Source organism: Lissotriton helveticus, chromosome 1_1 (assembly GCF_964261635.1).
Source record: "Lissotriton helveticus chromosome 1_1, aLisHel1.1, whole genome shotgun sequence".
NCBI lineage: Eukaryota > Metazoa > Chordata > Amphibia > Caudata > Salamandridae > Lissotriton > Lissotriton helveticus.
Genome location: NC_136057.1, coordinates 62,545,599 through 62,556,893, shown reverse-complemented (window position 1 = coordinate 62,556,893; position 11,295 = coordinate 62,545,599).

Sequence of the window (11,295 nt, the reverse complement as noted above, 5' to 3'; positions counted from 1 at the left end):
TCTTGGGCCCATCACGTTCCGAGCACGAGGCCTCGCCCGACTCCATCTTGGGCCCATCACGTCCCGAGCACGTGGCCCCGGCCAAGGCCCCAGCGAAGCCCCGACATCGAGGCACCAAGATCCCCCCCGGGTGGTAGAGTGGCCACTCAACGGATCCAAGAGGAGGGGAGTTTCGATGGCCCTCCAGCCGTCCCCGGACGCCTGGTATCGATCGCCCTCCGGCCTCCCTGGGCGCTGGCTCCACCCCCCTGCTGGGTGTCTGGGCACCACCATCCCGGCCCCTCTGACCCCCAGGCGCGAGGGTCCGGACATCAAAGGACTCCAGTCCTATATCTGGGCCAGCCCTGGAGTAGGACGCCAGTTGTATCCTGGAGTCAAGAGCCCTGCTGACGCTGTCGCGGCTGACCCCGAGAAGAACTCATTCCCCTGAAACCTGAAACTATCTTTGGAGCCTGCTGGCACTGCCGCGGTCCATCTTCGCTGAACCATCTTTGGAGCCTGCTGGCGCTGCCGCGGCCCATCTTCGCTGAACCATCTTTGGAGCCTGCTGGCGCTGCCGCGGTCCATCTCCGCCGAAACCACCTCGAGGCTTGCTGGCGCTGCCGCAGCCCCCTCTCCGTTAAAGACCACCTGTCGAGTCCTGCTGGCACTGCCGCGGCTCGACCTCTCGGAACCCCCCTGCTCGAGGATTGAGAGCTGTGCGCAGGGTATCCCTTCCTTCACCAGTACTGAGACTGTCCCGCTACCCTGTCCCTTATTTATGAGACTTTTCAGATCCCTCGATCTGCCTGTACATATCGCTGAAGACAAGCAACCTTTATTCTTGATAAAGCCTAAGAACTTATCCTCTTGTGTGGTGTCCATTTGTAGTGGTGTGGTTACTCTGCTGTACGATCCTAGGAGAGGACCCTCACCCAGGAGGCCTCTCGATAGCGCTCGGCTACTTCTAGACGGAGGGGTGGACCTAGGGGTGGTCAGTCAGACATCTTCTGCCTCCCCCGGGATCGCCTTTCTAACATTGGTGGCAGGCGGTGCGATCCGAGCCAACGCAAATCGTACAGAGAGTGATTCAACCGCTACCGAGAAAAACACACCGCGACCATGACTACTCAAGAAACCAGACCGACTGCAGAATTCCGGAAAGAGAAAATGGAAGAGTACAGTCATAAGGAGTTGAAACAATTCTGCAAAGACCTGGGCATCGCTACCACTGGCCTAAGCACCAAGGAAGACTTTAAATCGGCCCTGCAAACATGGGTGGAAGCCGGAGACACGCCACCCCAGAATGAAGATAACCCGGGCCCGAACGGACGCCCGGAGACCGACACGACCCCAGCGGGGGAAAGACCCGCAAACCTAGACACGGGCCTCTCCCACGAAGACGCCCGAGAACGAGAGAGGAACCGGCTCCACGAATTGGAGCTCGCCCGACTCCGGCTAGACGGAGAACTACAGCTGGCGGAAAGAAAAATAGCCCTCGAGCAACTACGGCTGGAAGGAGACCTGGAGGAGAAACAAAGACAAAGAGACCTCGAAGAAAAGAAACTCACGTTCGAGCATGAGCGTGGCTTAAAGGAACTTGAAATCCAGGCCAAAACGAGCAAGGCCAGCGCCTCCGGGGGCAAGACCTCGCCCCCTCCTGTGGACACGAAGGTGCACATACCCAAGGATGTCGTCAAAGAGTACTATAAGAACGACGACATCCAACAGTGGTTCAAAGCCTATGAAGTAGCCATGACCGCCCATCGAGTACCCCTCAAGGACTGGGGCGCCGGCCTGTGGGGGATGTTCGTCAACGAAGGGAGGGACGCCCTGTTAGAGCTTCCCGATGCCGAGATGACCTCATACGAACACATGAAAACCGCCCTCCTCACTCGCTACGGACTCACCCTCGAAATGTACCGGCAGCGATTCCGAGACTGTAAATAAATCCCCGGTACCACATGGGTGGAATACGTGAACTTTTATAGCAGAGCCTTCGAGGGGTGGATCAAAGGCAGTCAGGTCACCACCTACCAGCAGTTGGTCGACCCCATTATATGGGAACACCTTTCCAACAACTGCTTCATCGAACTCCTGCAACATCTCCTCGACAGCAAATTGACAGAGCCACGAAACTCGCTGTCGAGGCTGATAGATGGGTGAGCACCCGAGTCCCCCGGAGCCCAATGGGAGACTACGGCCGGGGACCCCCGGGGAACCACCGACCACGAGGCGGCGGAGGAGGCCAGAGCAGGGGCCGAGACGCCCCCACGGGGTCCTCCCCTACCTCCACTCGCCAGCCCTGGGCCGAAGGGGGGCCCCTCCAGCACGACCGGGGCCCCGCCCAAACGTTACTTGCCACAGATGCCAGCGGCTGGGTCACTATGCTAATGACCCTCTCTGCCCGATGAACCAGCGACCCGGCACCACCGGTCCTCCAAACCGCCAGATCGCGGCCGCCGCCCTGGGTGAAGAAAGAGGCGAGGAAGAGGACGACGACCCCGAGCAGGCCGAGTGGGAGCCCGCCGCTATGTTCTTGGTGTGCCTGGGCGAAAGAGACATGATCCCCCGAGCCCCGATCCCAGGCAACACACAGAAGTACCGCCAATGGGTCACCATTAATGGACAACGGGCCGCAGCCCTCCGTGACACTGGAGCCAGCGTGACAGCGGTCCGCTGCCATTTGGTGACCCCTGAACAAATCCTACCCAACGTCCTGTGCCCAGTACTGTCGGCGGACAACTCCGAGAGCTTGTGCCAGATGGCACGTATCCCCTTCGAATGGGGAGGGGTGTCGGGCATGCTGAAGGTGACCGTCCGGGACGATGCCCCTGTGGACTGCCTCCTCGGGAACGACCTGGAAAGTTCCCCCTGGGCCCACGTTGAGCGGAGAGAGCATCTGGGGATGCTAGGCCTTCCAGAGTGGGTCTGTGCGACCACTCGATCCATGACCGCCCGGGCCTCCGCCCCGAACGAAGACACCCCGCCTGAAGAACTGGAGTGGCCCGCACCTCCGCCGCTCGCCGTCCCCGAGGACATCGACCCGGGCCCCAGGGACCCGGCCCTGAAGACATCACCGAGCTCGGCCACCTTCCCGAACTAGCCCAATGGCGCCAAGAAGGTGGCCCCACCCATTAGCAGTTCCGGCAGGAACAGAGAACCTGTCCCTCCCTCGAGGGAATCCGACAACAAGCCGCCACTCAAGCCGCCGGAGATCCCTCGGGGTCCCACTGGGTCTATTGGGACCACGACCTCCTCTACAGCGAGCAGAAGATTGCCGAACTGGGAGCCAGCCGGGTGCTGGTCGTCACCTTCCGATTCAGAGATTTCCTCTTGAACCTGGCACATGACGTGCCCCTTGCCGGGCACCTGGGGCAGGACAAACCCTACAACCGCCTGGTGACCCATTTTTACTGGCCGAAAATGCGCAACGATGTAAGCAACCACTGCAGAACCTGTCTGACTTGTCAAGCCAGCGGGAAGAGCGGGGGGAAAGTCAAAGCCCCGCTCCAACCTTTTCCCGTGGTAACCACCCCCTTCGAGCGAGTGGGGATCGACATAGTGGGGCCCTTGGACCCCCGCACCTCTCAGGGACACCGCTTCATCCTCGTTCTGGTGGACCATGCCACCCGCTATCCAGAAGCCATCCCCCTCCGAACCATCACGGCCCCCGTGGTGGGCCGAGCGCTAATGGGGATCTTCTCCAGAGTCGGCTTCCCCCGAGAGGTTGTGAGTGATCGGGGCACAAACTTTATATCTAAATATATGCGGTCCCTGTGGCAACAGTGCGGGGTCACATATAAGTTCACCACCCCGTATCACCCCCAAGAAAATGGACTTGTAGAGCGGTTTAACCGAGCACGGAAGGGGATGATCAAGGGCCTAGAAGAGCCGCGACGACGCAGATGGGATGTCCTGCTGCCCTGCCTCCTGTTTGCCTATCGAGAGGTGCCCCAGAAGTCCCTGGGGTTCAGCCCCTTCGAACTGTTGTATGGCCATCCTGTCAGAGGTCCCCTCAGCCTGGTCAAAGAAGGCTGGGAGACGGGTGTCCGAGATGCGCCACCGGATGTCTACCGGTACCTCCTGACCCTCCGCAACCAGACTCGGAAGTTCCGGGAACTTGCAGAGGCCCACCTTGAGGCCAGTCAGGAGGAGATGAAACGCTGGTATGACCAGAACGCCTCGTCCATCGAGTTCGAGCCGGGCCAGCAGGTCTGGGTCATGTCCCTGGTCGAACCTTGTGCCCTCCAGGACAAATGGACGGGGCCCTTCAAGGTGGTGGAGCGCAAGAGCCCCGTCACTTACTTGGTGGACATGGAGTCCCCCCAGAACCCCCTCCGGGTTCTACACGCCAACCGGCTCAAGCCTCACTTTGCCCGCACTGAACTGAGCCTGCTGCTAGCTACAGATGACGGAGCTGAAGACGACTCCGAGCCTCTACCAGATCTCCTGAGCACCACCGAGAGGGACGGCTCCGTCGAAGGGGTCACGCTCTCCTCTACCCTGACCCCAGAACAGCACCAAGACTGCCGGAAGCTGCTGGGGCAATTTGCAGACCTATTTTCACTCACTCCCGGAGTCACCCTGTGGTGTGTCCACGATGTAGACACCGGGGACATCCCGCCTGTACGACACCGGGCTTTTCGAGTTCCCGACCGAGTTCGGGCCTGCATTCAGACCGAAGTGGCCAAGATGCTAGCTCTGGGAGTAGTCGAACCCTCAAACAGTCCCTGGGCCAGTCCCGTTGTCCTGGTCCCTAAAGCCGCCGCCCCCCGGCGCACCCCCGGAGCTCCGGTTCTGTGTCGACTACCGGGGGCTGAATGCCGTCACCAGGACCGACGCCCATCCCATCCCCCGGGCAGATGAACTGATCGATCGCCTGGGGGCCGCCAAGTATCTCAGCACCTTGGACCTCACGGCCGGGTATTGGCAGATCGGCCTCACCCCTGGTGCACAAGTGCGATCTGCCTTCTTGACCCCCGATGGCCACTTCCACTTCAAAGTGATGCCCTTCGGAATGAAAAACGCTCCGGCCACCTTCCAGAGACTAGTGAATAGAGTGCTGGCGGGGCTAGAAGAGTTCAGTGCCGCATACCTGGACGATATTGCGGTATACAGCCTCCACTGGGACGAGCACCTGACACATCTCTGGGAGGTCCTGACGGCCCTCCGACGGGCCGGACTGACAATAAAAGCCAGCAAGTGCCAGATAGGCCAAGGGTCCGTGACCTATCTGGGGCACCAAGTAGGGAGCGGCCAGGTGGCTCCCCTCCAGCCAAAGATTGACGCCATCCGGGCCTGGGAGCCCCCGGTCACCCAGACAGCAGTCCGAGCCTTCCTGGGGCTCACTGGATATTATCGGCGCTTCATAAAAGACTATGGGAGCATTGTGGGGCCCCTCACAGAACTGACCTCCAAAAGACTAACACAGAAGGTGCACTGGACCCCCGAGTGCCAAGCAGCCTTCGAGACACTAAAGACTGCCATGTGCACCGCCCCTGTGCTCCAAGCCCCCGACTACAGCCGAGAGTTTGTGGTCCAAACCGACGCCTCGGAGCACGGCATTGGGGCGGTCCTATCACAAGTAAACCCTGAGGGAGTCGACCTTCCCGTGGCCTTCATCAGTCGGCGCCTGCTGGCTAGAGAACAACGATGGAGCACCATCGAGAGAGAAGCCTTCGCCGTCGTGTGGGCCCTAAAGAAACTCTGGCCCTACTTCTTCGGCACCCACTTCCGGGTACAGACCGACCACCGGCCCCTGCGGTGGCTGATGCAGATGCGGGGCGAGAACCCGAAGCTACTACGATGGTCCATCTCCCTCCAAGGGATGGACTTCACTGTGGAGCATCGCCCTGGCAACGACCACGCCAATGCTGATGGCCTGTCCCGGTTTTTCCGCCTCGGCGAGGAGAACCCCCAAGAAGATGGGTGACTCTCCCCTGCCTTCAGCTGGAGGGGACGTGTGTTGGACCCGGCCTCATGGCGTGGTCTTACCCCTCCCGCATGGCGGGCCCTGGACGTCATCGGCCCTCCATCGAGCCACGGTCGCCCCCTTGGCACGACCCTACACGAACTACCGACGAGAGCAACCACCCTGGCAAACCACGGCTCTCCCCCCTGGAACACGGCGAACCCTGCACGCCCCAACACTGCCGGTCCGGCTACCACTCCGGACCACCCCTACAGGCCCGACTCCATCTTGGGCCCATCACGTTCCGAGCACGAGGCCTCGCCCGACTCCATCTTGGGCCCATCACGTCCCGAGCACGTGGCCTCGGCCCCGGCCCCAGCGAAGACCCGACATCGAGGCACCAAGATCCCCCCGGGTGGTAGAGTGGCCACTCAACGGATCCAAGAGGAGGGGAGTTTCGATGGCCCTCCAGCCGTCCCCGGACGCCTGGTATTGATCGCCCTCCGGCTTCCCTGGGCGCTGGCTCCACCCCCCTGCTGGGTGTCTGGACACCACCATCCCGGCCCCTCTGACCCCCAGGCGCGAGGGTCCGGACATCAAAGGACTCCAGTCCTATATCTGGGCCAGCCCTGGAGTAGGACGCCAGTTGTATCCTGGAGTCAAGAGCCCTGCTGACGCTGTCGCGGCTGACCCCGAGAAGAACTTATTACCCTGAAACTATCTGTGGAGCCTGCTGGCGCTGCCGCGGTCCATCTTCGCTGAACCATCTTTGGAGCCTGCTGGCGCTGCCGCGGTCCATCTACGCTGAACCATCTTTGGAGCCTGCTGGCGCTGCCGCGGTCCATCTTCGCTTAACCATCTGTGGAGCCTGCTGGCGCTGCCGCGGCCCATCTCCGCCGAAACCACCTCGAGGCCTGCTGGCGCTGCCGCGGCCCCCTCTCCGTTAAAGACCACCTGTCGAGTCCTGCTGGCGCTGACGCAGGCTCGACCTCTCGGAACCCCCCCGGCTCGAGGATTGAGAGCTGTGCGCAGGGTATCCCTTCCTTCACCAGTACTGATGTTGTCCCACTACCCTGTCCCTTATTTACGAGACTTTTCAGATCCCTCGATCTGCCTGTACATATCGCTGAAGACAAGCAACCTTTATTCTTGATAAAGCCTAAGAACTTATCCTCTTGTGTGGTGTCCATTTGTAGTGGTGTGGTTACTCTGCTGTACGATCCTAGGAGAGGACCCTCACCCAGGAGGCCTCTCGATAACGCTCGGCTACTTCTAGATGGAGGGGTGGACCTAGGGGTGGTCAGTCAGACATCTTCTGCCTCCCCTGGGATCGCCTTTCTAACATACCTTCTTTTCTTTTTCCATTTTGTAAAGAAAATTAAGCTGGTACCATGCCTATTTATGTTGCATAACGTTTTCTGTAAATCCAAGCGGTAACGTAGTCTTCAATTTGATGAAGTGGGTCTTGGTAAAGATTTTTAATTTAGTCCATTTTACTGTAAATCCTTAGAGAATGCTCCTTGCACGCATATACGGGTTCTCCTGTGCCACTAGAACTGCAAAGTTCACTCTGTGCTCATCTTACTTCTTCATTTCTTCAAAGGTATCATCGCCATTTGTTGTAATCCAAATATACAATCAATGAAATCCAATTGAAGATGTTTCAGTATTTATTATGAGAGCACAGAGGTAACAGTGGCCATCCCACTGCAGTCAGCTTTCATCTGGTTAGGTGAATACAGCTATGAAATAGAACATAGCAACAGTGGAACGTCACATAGAATCTTATATTTATAGTAACACATACTTATTCTTAAATTAATATTTAAGAATACAACACTGTCCTTACCAGAGCTTTTATTGTAGTTTGTAACTTCTCAAGCCCCCAGGCTCACTGACTCCGTTATACTTTTCATGTGGCCATTGGTGTCCAGACTTCGACTGTTCTCCACACACACAGGTATCTTGATCATTTCCAAAAGTCTCGGTATTTCAACTGTCACCAAATGTCTTAAAACCTCAAATGACACAATAATGGAAATATTTAATTGTGTCATTATTTACACCAGCTCTTGACCCAAAGTCACTGCAGGGACATTATTCCAACTCTCGAAAAGGATACAGTGTCAGCAGAATTTACTACTAAAACTGAAATCTGCCAAACTACATATTGTAAAGTCATATCTAAGCGTACACACTTGACGTTTATAACTATTGCTGTGAAATGGGTACCACAAAGTCTTAAGCAAGGTTGATCTTCTTAAGAGAACTCTAATCTGTGAGAACATTATCCCTATCAATGTGGTCTATCTCAGAAGTCTATATGTTGCTGCATATGCTCTCTATCAGGAATCCTGCTGTTTTCCTTGTGTCTTGAGCTGTTTCTTTACTGTTGTGGTTGTTGATCTCCTTTTTGGAGCCAGACTAGTGAGCGAAAGGTTTATCTTCCAGTGCACTTGTGAAAGAACTTAACAAGGTGTGGCTGTAGGACTCGTACTTCAAGATTTTGGACATTTGCAGAGATTCTGTCACAAAGACAATCTCAGTCTAATTAGAAAAAGAGTAAGCTTGATCTGTCTGTCCAAGCAACCGTAGATGTATCCATGAGAAGGCTTCTGGTCCGGGTACTTAACCAGGGTCAATCACATAATTTCACCTTGTTTCACGCCCAACCCTCCATTGGCCGTGGTAGACGTGCCGTTAATTTCTACCTCATCTCCACCAATGAGGCACTTCATATCATCTCCACTGGAAAGCCAGCCTGTGCCAACCGGCACTGGAGAGAATCTCCTCATGCTCGGGATGCTTACTCCCAACTATAGTCCTGTCAGCATCTGTGTCAGGGTAATGACCTTCCTACCTTGGAGGGTAGCTAAGAACAGAGACCCAATGATGTTTGAACGGATGCACATACGAATGTCTGTGTCCCCTTAAAAAATGGTGATTGCTGCTAGATTGAGTCCCACAGGGGGCCATTACCCAAGTCAACACAATAAGTAAATTGGGTGCTGCTGAGACACGTCTGTCACCTGATAGTTCTTTACTGAATCCCCCTCAGTGTAACCCCTGTAGCAAGTTATCCCTTTTAGCTTGAAAGAATGTTCTTTCATTTTTGTACTGACTTGAAATCCAATTCCTTCTTTGACTGTGTCATACCCCTGGGAATGTTATACTGTTCATACGAATATAGTAGGACTGTGTATTCTGGGCAACATAAATGTCAGAATATGGTAATTTGGTTCACACGAATCATCAGGCATTTTGGGCCTGGTTCCTAACTAGCTCACAGTGCCCCATCTGAACCCCCTAAACTTACTAGGATACCAGATGGTTAAGACTTTTATGACCCCAGCTGCCTGCACTCACTCCAAAGAGGCCTCGGGTAAATGGTGAGAAGAATGGGCAGGTTTTTTCGCATCCAAAATCCAAAGTATTCAGGCAAGCCTAGGAGAAGGCAGAATACCGGTTACTGATGCAGAAACTCCAAATATGAAGTTATCTGTACGCAACCCAAAACTGAGCTGCTTCAAAGCCTCCTCTTTGGAGGCATCTCTTACGGCTCTTACAACTTTAAAGTCAGGCTCCCCGATCGACCCATGCCCCCTTAAACTACTAGCTGCAGGGGCTGACATCATTAATCCATTGCTCAATAAGATTCTTGAATCAACTCTAGGAACAGCTACGGTTCTTAGAGTCTGGAAACAGGCAATGATTCTACGCGAGTTTGAGCTATTGGCACTGTAAATAACACTGTCTTTTATTTATGTTTTGGGTTTTGTAACCTAAATAAAAGGCATTGTCATTAACAAAATACTAATAGCTAAAGCTCTAGCAAATGCGAGACCTATTGCATTGCAATAAAGGGCCTTTTCGACCGCTTGTTCGATTATAAATTTCGGAGGATGGGACCGACCTGTGACGTCTTCAAAAATAGTGATAAATAGTGCAGTGAAGAAGACGTGTAAGTGTTGTAAATTACACAGACACAAAGTGTGAAGTGAGAGTTACATATGATCTGAGCTATAAACACTAACAAGGCGCTCTAACACCTTTCGCTCTGTGATTACACTGTTGTGGCTCAGAAGGAGGAGCAGAGGGGCGGCTATTTCCTGCCCTCTCTGTAATTTGAGTTTGCAGTGTGGTATCTCGTATTGTCATTGCTATCTTTGGCCTAATAAAAAACACTCCAGCTGTCGTAGGGCCCTGGCTTCACCTCCTGGTGCAGGGCGGGCTGTGCTTTATGGCAGGCATGGAGGGAGGGAGGGTTGGTCTCGGCTGCAGCTCCGGCCTCGTACAGAGCCCCTGCTATTACTGGTGAGCGAGGCGCTGAAGTGGTGGTATTGGTACTGGTGGTGGTGATGGTATTATTGGTGGTGGTATTATTGGTACTGGTGGTATTGTTAATAAAACAGGCTTTTGAAAACAATCGGTCAGGTGGCTTTAATATAGATGACGTGTAACACAGCTGTGCTTTTGTCAGCTTCTCGCACTCAGTATGGAGGGTGGAGCATTTTTTCAAGGTTAGAAACAGAAAAAGTATATCGTTACATTAAAGGAACAGCTCTTGGACTTACTGGGAAAGGCACTGCTGACTCCACATTATTTTAGGTCAATAGCACATTTCTATCCTAAAGTTGAACCAAATGCAGGAGATTAGTAGTCTATGCTTATATATGGGCTCAATGCATGTCCAATCCCAGTACTCAGTTTACATCCAAACCAATCACACTGACAGTTATCAAATTTCTCAACTGAATGTAAATTTAATCATAATTCTTTTTATCAGATCGTTTTTTAAAACTAAGTAAAGACATTAATAAAGATGTCGGCATATCGCCAGCAATAAGCAAAAGTAGATACACTGACTCTTGCTCAGCACTATACTCATTTTTCATTCTTATCATCCACACATGACTGTTGTTTCTGAATTGCTTACTTATTTTCAACATTTTTCTAAAGCAAAAAGCAGATTCAAACTCCAAACGTATACAGTCATTCAATGCAGGGTCATTGGGTAGCAACCACTTAAACATCAATGGGAAATTAAATCAGCATATTCCACAAGGCAAGCCACGGTGTTTGCTAAGCATTTTGATACAGACTGTTATTCTTAAAATAGAATGGACATTTTTAGGAAACAGAAAACAAAATCCAACAGCAATACAAGGTGCAGGAAGGCTAACAAACTCTCAAAAAATTAAATTAACAAAGAAGCCTATTTGTGAATTCCTTTATCCTTCCAGAGTGGGTATGGTGCCAGAAAACTGGGGTCGTAATATTGTCGGATGTAAATATTGTGCCCTGTTGATTCAAAACCATTGCTACGCTGGAGTAATAACATGAAATCTACCCCTATGGGACGATATTTTTGTAAACTATACTTAGCATAAAATGTTTGTCAG